Source organism: Protopterus annectens, chromosome 5.part0, assembly GCF_019279795.1.
Source record: "Protopterus annectens isolate FY-2018-M chromosome 5.part0, PAN1.0, whole genome shotgun sequence".
NCBI classification, from domain to species: Eukaryota; Metazoa; Chordata; order Ceratodontiformes; family Protopteridae; genus Protopterus; species Protopterus annectens.
In genome coordinates, this window is record NC_056735.1 from 86,984,913 (window position 1) to 86,998,808 (window position 13,896).

Genomic DNA, 13,896 nt, shown 5'->3' on the forward strand with positions numbered 1-13,896 from the left:
TGTCCCCACTAAAATGGATGCTGAATCCTTTCCTTTTGGCCTGGGGCACATAACAGTGAGTGTTTCAAAAACTTCTGTTGAACCAACTGAAGTGGAAAATTCTAACTTGAGTGAGACATAACCATCATAAGGGAACTTCGTGTTACTTAGCCCCCAGATGTCCAAATCTTCTAACTTTTCAAGTGGAAAATGCTTTAAGTATTTTTGGTAGAAGTCTCTGTACAGAATGGTGATTTGTGTACCAGTATCCAACAGTGCTTTACTATACACTCCTTCTATTTTTACTGACATGACAAGGGCAGTCCCAGTAGGCCATCAGGTAGTTTCTGTTACCGGTGTTGTTCAGCTGTACGGAAGTCAGCATGTGGTTGAGGTACCACCGGTTGACCTCGCCATTTTAACGGATAAGACTCTTGCTTAGTAATGCTTTGTGGTCGGAGATGCTGAGATTTTGGCTGAGATGGCTTTCCAATTCAGTTGTTCACCTCAGATGAGTTAGAAGTGTACATAGTAGGTAGTCTTTCTCCCATATTACAAGGGTTAGTGTGGAAAGGAGATCCAGGATGCTGTCTCTTGATGTTAGAGTTTATGGAGCTTTTTGTAACTGGGCACTCAGCTGGCTCATTCACTGAGGTACTTTGAAGTTTCCCTGCATCGCACTAGCCAATAATAGTTCATTCATTCTTTTCAAGTTCTCTGCATTAGGACACTGTCGCTTTATATGCCCTGCATCTCCACAGCAAAAACAAAATCCAGTAGGAAGTCTGAGCATTGGCTGATTTGGTTCTTCCCTGAGTCCTTTCGTGGAGGTTCTAGCTGATGTATTTCTCCCTTCAGCTAAAGTTACCATGGGTTTCTGCAATTTTGCAACTATCTTGGTGATGTGAGCTATGGCGTTGGTCAGGAAAGACACCTGCATATGCAACTGTGACACCTCTACATTGTGGACACTGTTTGAGTAGTAAGCACAGCTATAGGCTCCTGCTGGTGTTCACTCACTGTTTTAGTTGCTGTTGAACACTGAGATTTGGCTTCCAACATGGCTTCCTCTTCCCTCACCTCTTTAACCAGCTGAGAATAAGTTAGAGTCTCTTCCCCATTTCTCATCCTCATTTTCCACACAATGGGTTCCATAGATTGAGCTCCTGTAAAATTTGTCCGATCCGTACTTGGTCAGCTACTTTTGGATCCACCCCCTTCTTTAGGATTCTTGCTGAATCATAACAAGTATGGAGCTACTTGTTTCAGACTTCTCTCCTGATTCCACAAAATACCATCATCCAGGATTTCAGCCAGAGACAGACACAATCTGCTACTTCACTTCCCTGCCCCAAAGCATTAGAAAAGAAAATATCCAGTCACGCTACAAGGCCCTTTTCCTTTCAGCTACGTGTTTCAGTCTTCCCTCCTTCAGCTAGTGTTCCAGTCTCCTCTTTCACTTTCAAAAGTATCTTTTAAATTCCTGAAAAGGAGCTCCACCTTGTGGTGTAATGAGAAACTACAGTCTATTACTTCTACATGCAATACAGTGGGAGCTACACTATAATATTTTATAATACATGTGACGCCCTTGCACTGACCCAGTAATCAAGGAGCCTCAATCCTCACCACTAACACCGGTGAGGGGTGTCCACATTGGGAAGGATAACAAATACACACACAGTAAAGTACAATTTCCCTTAAGAGCACACAGAGATCACAGTCAGTCTGGAGATGGTTTCTCCCTTTCTCTACAGATCCCCAATAAGACTCCCCACTGGCACAGGTATAGGGTACAGATCTCAGCCAAGTAGTCAAGCCAAAACCTCCAGTGCCCTCTTTGTCCAACCAGTGCTTCATGTCCCTGCCCAAGTAGGTGATACACACACTCTTTGAGATTGACAGACACTCCTGGGGAGGGCTGGCACAGGTTCTCCAGCTATGCCCCCTCCTGCCAGGCTATAAGGTAGTAATCACTGTCACCAACTACTCTTATCAGCTACAAAAAAGGACCTTACCAAAGGGTGTCTAATTATTACTATGCAATATTATTATCCCATTAGTACGTATGAAGAACAGCAAGGCATATTTGGAGTGGCTTTGTACAGTATCAATATATACATGCAATGTACTCTAGAGCTTAAATTATCTCTACACAAAACAGCCACATTTGAAAGGTTTAAAAATATTTAATAATAAATAATAAAAACACAAGACAAATCTTCTCTATTCAACAGAGTGCTAGTCAAGAGTTCAGAAATCACAGGAAATGCTTAAAATAATACTGTAGAATAGTCTGACAAAAATATAAAAAACAGCCAGACTAAATCTGACTAAATTCCTATCTAACTCTAAGAGCAATCACAGTTCTAAATAAACTTACATATAGAGCAAAGGCAGAGTACTGGTGAGTGGATGTTCTTTAGACAAAATCCAAAATACTCTGATTCTCTCTCTCTCTCTGAGAAAGTCTTAAAAATAATACATCACTGCTGACTCATTTTATGTTATATCATTCTTCTCTGGTTCCCAGGCTAACAGAAAATCAGAGTTTTAACATTTCTTTGATCTTTCACCTGGCCAGGAAATTACAGCAATAAAAGACATTATGCATGTAAAATCTAGCAATTAACTCTGGTCTCAAAACAATAGACATTATTTCTCCGAGCTTTGAGATCAAACAGTCATACAATGCTTGACTTATTTTTGAAGTTCAACATTTAACACAGTTTTCTTACATTTAAGAGGACAAGCCTGTGGATTATATTCATATTTACAATGACATAGAGTTATCTACAAAATTCTATCTAGCTAAGCTGACAGCCTTCACATATCTCCCCCCTCCCAGAGAACTCAAGCTAGTTTTTCAAGTGACCCTTGAGAAATGTTGCTTGACAGGGTTAGGTCTATCTGAGTATACCTTACCCCATTTCCTGCCTGCAGAGCCCATCTGCATTGGCATTGCTAATCCCACTGTGGTGCTGCACTGACATATCATATGCTTGCAACCCTAGACTCCATCTTAGCAACTTGGTATTTTGCTGGCTGGCTCTGTATAACCATGTTAAGGGGTTGTGATCTGTCACTACAGTGAATTTCCTTCCATACAGATAAGACTGAAGTTTCTGCAGTGCCCACACCACAGCTAGATACTTCTTTTTCTACAGCTGCATACATTCCTTCCTGGGTTGCAGCCTATGACTGAGATAAACCATTGGGTGCACTTCTCCGTCTGAAGAAATCTGGCTAAGTACAGCTCTCACCCCATGGTTTGAAACATCCACCTGCACAACAAATTATTTGCTGTTATTTCGACCGGCTAACTCAGGGGGTCCTCCCAAAGCTTCTTTAAGTTTCTGGAATGCCTGCTCACATGCTGGGGCCTGTTTTTCCTTGTCAGATCTGTGAGGGGACAAGCTATGGTACTATTACTGGGGATGAACTTTCTGTAGTACCCTGCTATCCCTAGGAATGCCCTCACCTGCTTTTTGGTGACAGGTGCAGGTCATGGCTGAATGGCTTCCATTTTGGCAGGTGTGGCCTGATCATACCACTTCCCACTCATGTCCCAGGTAGGAGACCTCTGCCATACCCACCTGACATTTGCTGGTCTTAATAGTCAACCCTGCCCTCTGTAGTCTGCCCAGCACCTCCCTGACATGCTGAAGTTGCTCTTGCCAGGAATGGCTGTAGATGGCAATATCATCTAGGTAAGCAAGGCCAAACCCTCCTGCTAGGATATAATCTACCAGCCTCTGGAAAGTTACTGGGGCATTATTCATCCCAAAGGGCATCTTTGTGAACTCATACAAGCCAAAAACAGTCACAAAGGCTGACCTCTCTCTAGCAATGGGAGTCAAGGGCACCTGCCAGTAACCCTTGGTAAGATCAATGGTGGTAAGATACTTAGCCCCACCCAGCTGCTCTAGGGCCTCATCTGTCCTAGGCATGGGGTAAGCATCTGAGTCTGTGTGACTATTTAATTTCCTGTAGTCCACACATAACCTGGTGCTGCCATCCTTCTTTGGCACCAGCACCACTGGGAAGGCTCAGGTACTGTTGGACTCTTGAATTACCCCTAGTTCCAACATCTCCTGTATTTCCTCCCTCAGAGTCTGTTTGACTCTCTCAGGCACCCTATAAGGGGTCTGCCTAATAGGCCTTTGGGGTCTTATGCTCCCTGGTTTCCCAGTGAACATGTCCCCATGCTCCTGTAGCTCTGCTTGGAGTTCTCTAACCTAGGTAGGAGATAGCTGCTGGGACATTGCTACCCCTTCCACTGAGGTGTAAGTACAAGCCTCACTGAGAAGAATGTCACCAAATCTCCCTCAGACTCCTCCTGCAGTCCACTCCAAATACTCAGCACAAGGGCCTCCCTATCATGGTAAGGTTTTATCATGTTAACATGGTACAATTTGTGCTCCTGCCTCCTGTCTAGCAGTTTTACCATGTAGTTAACATGACTTACCTTTTTTACCACCTTGTAGGGTCCCTCCCAAGCTGCTTGCAGCTTGTTGTGTCTAACAGGAATGAGAACCATTACCTGCTGCCCCACAGCATACTCTCCAGCTTGAGCATTCCTGTCATACCAGACCTTTTTCTGTTGTTGGGTGTCTGCCAGGTTCTCTTGGGCAAAACCCATGAGTTCCCTGAGCCTTGTCCTGAGATTTAGGACATATGCCACAACAGATGCCTTGTGAGATTCAGACTCACCCTCCCACTTATCTCAAATTAAATCTAGAGGTCTTCTCACCCTATGCCCATACAGCAACTCAAACAGTGAAAAACCTGTGGATTCCTTGGGTACCTCTCTGTAAGCAAACAACAGATGGGACAAATATTTGTCCCACTCCATCTTAAACTGGTCTGCAAATGCCCGCAGCATGGACTTGATTGTAGAGTTTAACCTCTCAACAAGACTATTAGTCTGAGGATGATAGGGGTGGTCTTCAAGTGTTTCACCCCACAGCACTTCCACAGACAAGCCAGCAGGTCTGACATGAAATTGGCACCTCTGTCAGTCAGTATTTCTTTTGAGAAATTTACCCTGCTGAAAATCTCTACCAAAGCATTTGTCACATTTTCTGCCTCAATGGAGGACAGAGCAACTGCCTCAGGGTATCTTGTAGCATAATCTACTACCACTGGGATATACTTTTTCCCTGTGGAACATTGGGTACTCAGAAGCCCCACAATATCCATACCTACCCTCTGAAATGGCTTCTCAATTACAGGCAAAGGCATCAAAGGAGCTGTCACCTTGTCTCCTGCCTTGCCTACCTTTTGGCACTGTTCACAGGTCCTGCAGTACCCTGTTACATCTCTGGAAATTCCAGACCAATAGAAGTTCTGCATAATATGTCTCTTCATACATTTTATGCCCATATGACCTACTAAGGGAATGCCATGGGCTATGGCTAAAAGTGCCAGATGGTAGGCTCCAGGCACTACCAACTGCTGTATTCTCTCACCTTCTAGCCCTCCCTCAGGGGTCCACTCTCTATACAGTAACCCTTTGTCCCAGTATACAGAATCCCCCTTTCATTGAAAATCAGGTGCCTCACTAGCTACCTGCCTCAGGCCTTGCAATGTAGGGTCTGAGAGCTGATCCTGTCTCAACTCTCTCTTTATAACCCTTCCCAGCTCCCCTTCCATAGGAAGTCTGGTATCCTCTGACAGTGATGCCTCACTGTCAGCCTGGGTACTATAACTCACCTCTACCTTCACAGTTACTCTGTCCAAGGGAACATCAGTACCCACAAGCAGCTGTGGCTCACCTGCAATCTCAATGGTACAGGGTAGCCCCCTCCCTGAAGTAACCGCCTTATCAGACCAGGCTGCAAGTGTGCGGTCTGTCTGGGTCTCCCCCAGGCTACAAGACCCACATGTTTGTCTCAAAGCCTGACTGCATGCAACTGCATTAACACATAGTATTGCCTCATAAAAATCCTTCCCTATCAGGACATCTGCAGGATGATAGTTTGGTACCCCTGTTGTCTCGAGACAACCTACTATTGGCATTTTGTCTTTCCAACTTACTGGCTCTCTCACCTGTTGTTCCCCACCTTGCCTCCATGGACATCTGTATGCCACATGGACCAACTGGTTGCATTCAAAACATTTAACCCTCAGTCCTGGACATGTAATTGGACTAGTGGCTGCCCCTACTACTGGCAGATTCTGTTGGGGAAGTCTGGGCTGCCCACCATGGGTTCCTTTAGACCCATGAGCAGTACTGGGGGTCCCTTTCCTGTGGAGGGATGCCCTGCATACTAGGTATAGGTCTCCCTTCTTCCCCAACCCATCTGAAGTAGCACATTGTCTATCAGCTAACCAGATCCTCATGTCTTCAGGCAAAGTGCTAAGGGCTTGTTCCCTCACCAAAAGGTCTGCCAGCCCTTCAAAAGTGGTGACCTGACATCCACTCACCCAGCTATGAAAATAAGTGCTCATTTCAGCAACATATTCACACACACTTTCTTCTGCCTTGCGTCTATGCTCACAAAACTTTTTCCTATAAGTTTCAGGTGTTAGCTTAAAAAATTCTAACAGACAATTCTTAATAGTAGTATAATTTAAGAAATCATTGTCTGACAATTTGGAAAGTACATTTACAGTTTTACCATGAAGTAAGTGGGTCAGGAACCTTACCCAGAGCCTTTGGACAACATCATACTGTTTACATACCCTTTCAAATATATGAATGAAACTATCAAAATTATCCCCCTCTGTAAACAGCAGAATAAATTTATTGATCTATTGTACTTCTAGGGGTCTGGTTACTCCCTTCCCCATTACCTCCATGACTCTGGCAAAGAGTCAGCATCTCATTTCTGTGCTGTCTCTCCTTTTCCTCAGCTTCCAGGCATAGCAGTTTCTCATTCTCCTCAGCTTGTAGACATCTCAGTCTCTTTCCTGCTTCTCTTTCCAATGTCTGGCCTCCAACTCAAGTTTCTTTAGCTCCAGATGTATTTTTAAGTCCTCTGCAGAAAGTTTGAGCTGTCCATTCTCTGAGTGTTGTTTATCTCCACGGGCAGTCTGATTGCCCTCCTAACTGCTGTTTTCTGATGCAGCTTTGACCAAAGCTGCTGTCATGTCTGCCTTAGTCAGGTTTCCATGCACCAGTCCCTTAGCCTGGAACATCTCAGCCAACTGGCTCCTTGTCAGCTTGCCATATTCCTCTACTGACATGCTTGCCTGCTCTCCCTGACTAACTAAGCTAACAAAATAAATAAAACAATTGTGATATTAACTCTGAATATTCACTGGGTGGCTGATGTAGAGTACAAAAAAACCTTCACTGATCACTGTACACAAGCTACAGGAATTCACTATCCACACCACTACAAGCCAATTGCCAACCAATTAATATGTGGTGTGGATATCCCACCGCTGCCAGTCAATTAATATGTGGTGTGGATATCCCACCACTGCCAACCAATTAATATGTGATGCCCGTGCATTGGCCCAGTAATCAAGGAGTCTCAATCCTCACCACTAACACCAGTCAGGGGCGTCCACATTGGGAAGGATAAAAAATACACACACACAGTAAAATGCAATTTCCCTTAAGAGCACACAGAGATCACAGTCAGTCTGGGGTTGGTTTCTCCTTTTCTCTCCAGATCCCCAATAAGACTCCCCACTAACACAGCTACAGGATATATATCTCAGCTGAGTAGTCAAGCCAAAGCCTCCAGTGCCCTCTCTGTCCAACCAGTGCTTCATGTTCCTGCCCAAGTTGCTGACACAAACACACAGACTCTCCTGAGGAAGGCTGGCACAGGTTCTCCAGCTATACCCCCTCCTGCCAGGCTATAAGGTAGTAATCACTGCCACCAACTAGTCTTATCAGCTTCTAAAAAGGCCCTTACCAAAGGGTGTCCAATTATTACTGTGCAATATTATTATCCAAATAGTAAGTGTGATGAACAGCAGGGCTTATATGCAGTGGCTTTGTACAGTATCACTATACACATGCAATGTACTCTAGAGCTTAATTATCTCTACACAAAACAGCCACAGTTGAAATGTTTAAGAATATTTAATAATAAATAATAAAAACACAAGACAAATCTTCTCAATTCAACACAGTGCTAGTCAAGAGTTCAGAAATCACAAGCAAATGCTTAAAATAATACTGTAGAATAGTCTGACAAAAATATAGAAAACAGCTAGACTAAATCTGACTAAATTCCTATCTAACCCTAAGAGGAATCACAGTTCTAAATAAACCTACATATAGAGCAAAGGCAGAGTACTGGTGAGTAGATGTTCTTTAGACAAAATCCAAAATGCTCTGATTCTCTCTCTCCGAGAAAGTCTTAAAAATAATACATCACTATTTTAGATTACATCATTCTTCTCTAGTTCCCAGGATAACAGAAACTCAGATTTTTAACATTTCTTTGATCTTGCGCCTGGCCAGGAAACTACAGCAATAAAAGACATTATACTGACTGAGCATGTAGCCCAGGCCGGTATGACCCTGACCTTGAGTAGCATCTTACCCTCACCAAGAATGATGCCACAATATGAAGACAAAATGATTAATTTCAACAATTGGCTTAAGTATTGGTGTCATTCAAAGGGGATCTAATGCCTGTCAGCCTGGAAAGACATGCTCGACAAGCCACGATGCTTCACTAGGGATGGCTTGCACCTGTCACCCCTGGGCTTTTGGATATTGGCAAAGGCTCTTGATACCCCCATAGTGCCTTTTTTAGGCAAGGGTCAAAAGACAAACCCACCTCCATAGGTATCACAAGGGATAAGAAACTAAGAGTAATGCTACTCAACGCCAGAAGTCTAAACCTCAAGATGCATGCACTCGAAACTCTCCTTAGCATGGAGAACATCGATATCTGTGCAGTAACAGAAATCTGGTTCAAGGCTCCTGAGAGCACCCCAGCACTCCCAGGTTATACCTCATACCATGCTTTTCAGCCCCAAAACTTGGATCGAACCAGAAAAGGAGGGGGAGTATCAATATTCATCAAAGAATACCCACACCTCCAGGTTGGTGGCACAGCACGAAGCATCAGAGACTATCCATGTGCAACTAACAGTGGGTAAAACTGCCTTCCAGTTTATAGCCCACTACAGACCACCCTCCCAAACCCAGGAACCCCACTCAGCCTTCCTGAGAACACTGGAAAATATGAAGCTCTCTCCAAACACCATTATATTGGGCGACTTCAACTACCCGAACATAGACTGGGAGCATTACTCTAGCTCCAACACCCTAGCTCAAAGGTTCCTAGAATTTATAAACTCAAATGCTATGGAACAACTTGTTACCACTCCCACAAGAGGGGAAAACATACTGGACCTGATCATCACCAACATGGGGACTCTGTGCTCCAGACCAGAAGTGTATCCCTCACTGGTAAGATCAGACCATAAACTAATCTCACTGGATATTCACATCCCGACCCCACCCCCTGCCCAGAAAGTCACAGTGAAAAACTTCTCTAAAGCAAATTTCACACTCCTCAAAACCGAGGTGGAATCCTTCAAAGCTCCTGGGCCTGTGGAAAATACGGCCCAGACCGCAGAATCCTTTATAAACACATTCTATGAACACCTTCAGGAATGCATGGATCATGCAATCCCAAATAAAACCAAGACCCAATCCTCCAAAGGCAGACGTCCTGTCTGGTGGACCCCAGCCATAAACAAACTATACAAGAGAAGGAGGAAGCTTCTACATGATAGAGCAAAATCCCAAAAAGGGAAGGCATCTCTGATCAGTGTTAGCAAAAAACTACGGGCACTCATAAAATCATCTAAGGCCAGCTTCGAGAGAAAAATTGCACAGGACACTAAGGATAATCACAAGGCTTTCTTTAGTTATGTTAGGAACCTGGGTGGGAATTCCCAGATATGCTCAGAATTAGTCCAAAATGACCAACAATACACCAAACCCACAGACATTGCCAACATCCTGGCTGACAGGTTCAGCGCAAACTTCTCCCCCCCCCACCAAAAGGGCAAATATCTATCCCAGCAGAGTGCTGCCCCCCTGACATCTCAGATGCTCAGGTAAGAGCCGCCCTCTCCAAAGCAAAAAACACAGCATCAATGGGACCAGACGGTATCCTGGGCTGCGTCCTACATGAACTCCAAGAAGAGCTAAACCCAAACATAAAACTACTGTTCAATCTCAGCCTTACCATAGGATATGTACCCAAAGAGTGGCATACAGCAACAGTGGTCCCTCTCCACAAAGGTGGTGCCTCAACGGATCCTGGAAACTATCGCCCCATAAGCCTGACTAGCTTGGTCTGCAAAGCTATGGAAAGGATCATCATGGACCTCATAAATAAAGATATTGGGGACCTACTGGATCCTACCTAGTTTGGCTTTGTTAAGGGCAGATCCTGCCTCTTAAACCTGGTCGATTTCTTTGAAACAGTCACCAAGGCCATTGATGAGGGGAAGGTGGTCCACACAGCCTACCTGGACCTCGCAAAAGCCTTCGATACAATACCCCACTCGGACATTATAGATAAGTTCACCAGCTTAAATATAAACCCCTATGTCACTGGATGGGTTGCAAACTGGCTCAAGGACAGAACCCACATGTAAAATAGCACGACGAACCAATAGTGAAAATGAACACTGGAACTGCTGTGCAAAAGTTGTCTTAAAAATTAAATCCACCAGTAACCACACTTATTAAGAAGAGAAAACACAGGTTTATTTAAGCGCTTTTCATTTGTCTCTTAGGCAAACTTCTTCAGAAGACTTTCTGATCTTCTGGTCTTCTGAAGAAGTTTGCCTAAGAGACAAATGAAAAGCGCTTAAATAAACCTGTGTTTTCTCTTCTTAATAAGTGTGGTTACTGGTGGATTTAATTTTTAAGACAACTTTTGCACAGCAGTTCCAGTGTTCTTGGGCGGTTCGTTTTCACTATTGGTTCGTCGTGCTATTTTACTTGTTTGGTGTTCTTTCTAAGGTATGGCGACAGAACCCACATGGTTAGAATTGCTGGAGCCATGTCAGACTCCAAACCAGTTACAAGTGGCATCCCACAAGGCTCAGTCCTGGGACCTCTCTTGTTCGGTATATATTTCCCGGCGGTACAGGCCAACACGGAAGGACTGTGGCTGACCAAGTTCGCAGATGACTGCAAACTGGGCGCCATAATCGACTCTCCAACTGACATAAGCATCCTCCAAAAGGGCCTCATAGAAACAGACAACTGGTGCCAGAGCCATGGCCTCAAGCTAAATGCCAAAAAGTGTATAGTCATCCCCTTTGGCAAAAACAAAGTGCCCACAAATTACCACATAGGTGGTAATCCATTAAGTACGGAAGAAGTAATTAGGGACCTGGGGACCCAAGTAGATAGCAATCTCTCATTTGACAACCACGTGGCCAAAGTGGTTAGAAAAACATTTTATATAGCCCACCTAATCATGAAGGGATTCACATCTAGATCAGGGGAGGTCATCGTGCCTCTTTACTCATATCTCATCAGGCCCATAATTGAGTACAATGCCCCTTTTGGGATGTACCTTACCAGACACCTGCAGCAACTGGAAAGACCCCAAAAGTACCTCACCAAGAGGATCAAAGGGCTCAAACAGATGCCATATGCTGCCCCGTTAAAGAGACTCCAGCTCTATTCAGTGGCATACCGCCTGCTCCGAGGCGATCTGTGCCTGACATATAAAGCCATGTCCAATCCGGAATTAATGGACATGCTGCACCTCAGAAAATCCAAATCCCATCGAGCTACACACTCAAAAGACTTGAACCTCAGCACTGAAATAAATAGGACATGCTGGAGGGACAGATTCATAACCCAGAGGCTCCCTTCACTCTGGAATAAAATCCCAGTCCAGGTTAGGCAGAGTCCCTCATTGACTCTCTTCAAGAGGAATCTTGATGAGTGGATGGGGGATCGTAGGTTTACCCCGGGTATCACTTCTGTGTCACTGTTAGACAGAGGCACAGTATACTAACCTCGAAAAAGGGCATAGCAAAATTAATTTAAAATGGGTGGCGAAAGCCAAACACACTCTGGCTAGGCTTATAAATGCCCTAGGGCAGATAGCCTAGTATGAACCTATGAACCTACATGTAAAATCTAGCAATTAACTCTGGTCTCAAAACAATGGAAGGAATTCCTCAATCCAGACATTATGTCTCCGAGCTTTGAGATCAGTCATACAATGCTTGACTTATCAGCTTTCTTCCAGCAGAGTGCACTGTGATTACATTTTTGAAGTTCAACATTTAACGCAGTTTTCTTACATTTAAGAGGACAAGCCTGTGGATTATATTCATATTTACAATGACATAGAATTATCTACAAAATTCTATTGAGCTAGGCTGGCAGCCTTCACATATCTTCACAATACACACAAACTTCAAATTATAACTTTTGCTAAACATTCACAAAGAAGTTATCATGTCCTAGAAGCTGTACAACCAATGCTATTGTTAGAACAATTTTGTTAACCAGACATATGCTTTCACATGACAAGAAATTACTCTCTGCATGTATATTTATTGAGATATTTGCAGAGATATGAAAACATATGCTTAACTGTATCATTAGCCATATAAATAACACTGAATATCTCTCAAGATGTACAACTTACAGTGCAAATATCAAAGACAGTTCTCTTCAAAAACCTCAGTGGTTTCACTTGAAGACATGCAATAGTTTGTAAGTGACGATTTTTGAAGTATTAAGTACATTCAGAAATATTACTTTTTTAAAAATTACTAACAAAAACTAACAATATCTCCAGTATAATGTAATATAAATGGACATTGACAATTTTTTCATCACTCACTATGGCATTTCAAAACATACACCTCAATAGCATATAGGCCTCTCTGTTATAAAAATATGAACATTAATATGCAGATAATATGAATGTGTCAAACAGTGATTGATTTCTACTGCATGACTTTGTAGATTAATTATCTTAAAGTCATTTTGTTAATATGTACTTGCCCTGTCTAATAATTCCTATTATTAGCTGGCAAGTCACTTAGTTAAAGAAGCCAGACCTTAAAAAGTCTAGACACCCTAAGGAGCTATGGGTTTTAACTGGAAATATACAAAAAGGTGCTATAGGCTTGAATTATGCACTCTCTCTCTGTCTATCTCTCTCTCTCTCTATATATATATATATATATATATATATATATATGTGTGTGTGTGTGTGTGTGTGTGTGTGTGTGTGTGAGTGTGCGTGTGCATGTACATGCGTGTGTGTGTGTGTGTGTGTGTGTGTGTGTGTGTGTGTGTGTGTGTGTGTGTGTGTGTGTGTGTGTGTGTGTATGTACGTATGTATGTGTGTGTATGCTTTTTATGAAGGGACATGGCAAATCTTAATGACATTTATTTATTCTTTTGTTTGTTTATTCATTTACTGTTTGGTAACTGGGTAGTTGGGCTGATTTTGAAGAACCTTTTTAGCCACAACTTGAAAATATAGAAGCAAAAGTAAACAACATAAATAATAAAGAAGCATACAATCATAAGAACAAATGCAAAATCAAATATTTTTGAAGGGTTTTGGAAAAAATATCTGCTTGTTACAGATCATTCTGGTTGTTGCCGAGTATTACAGAGAAACATTGCAGAGATTGAGTTAACTGTAACACTAACGTTGTTTTACAATATTTATATTATATGCATGAAGTCCATTTTGAATTTCAACATTTCAGGAAACAAGCATGCCACATTTAGGAAATGGATGTCTGCTTAATGAAATAGCTTACTCCTGATTACTTATTAGGGAGTAAACCTGCTCTTAAATCTAGGTCTCAAAGATATGCAACAGCCGCTGTTTTGTATTCTGTGCCTAGGAGACAAGTTAACATTTCTGTGACTGGGAGCCATTTTAGATGTTGTACAAAGTTACAATGGTGAGGTATGTTGTCAACAAG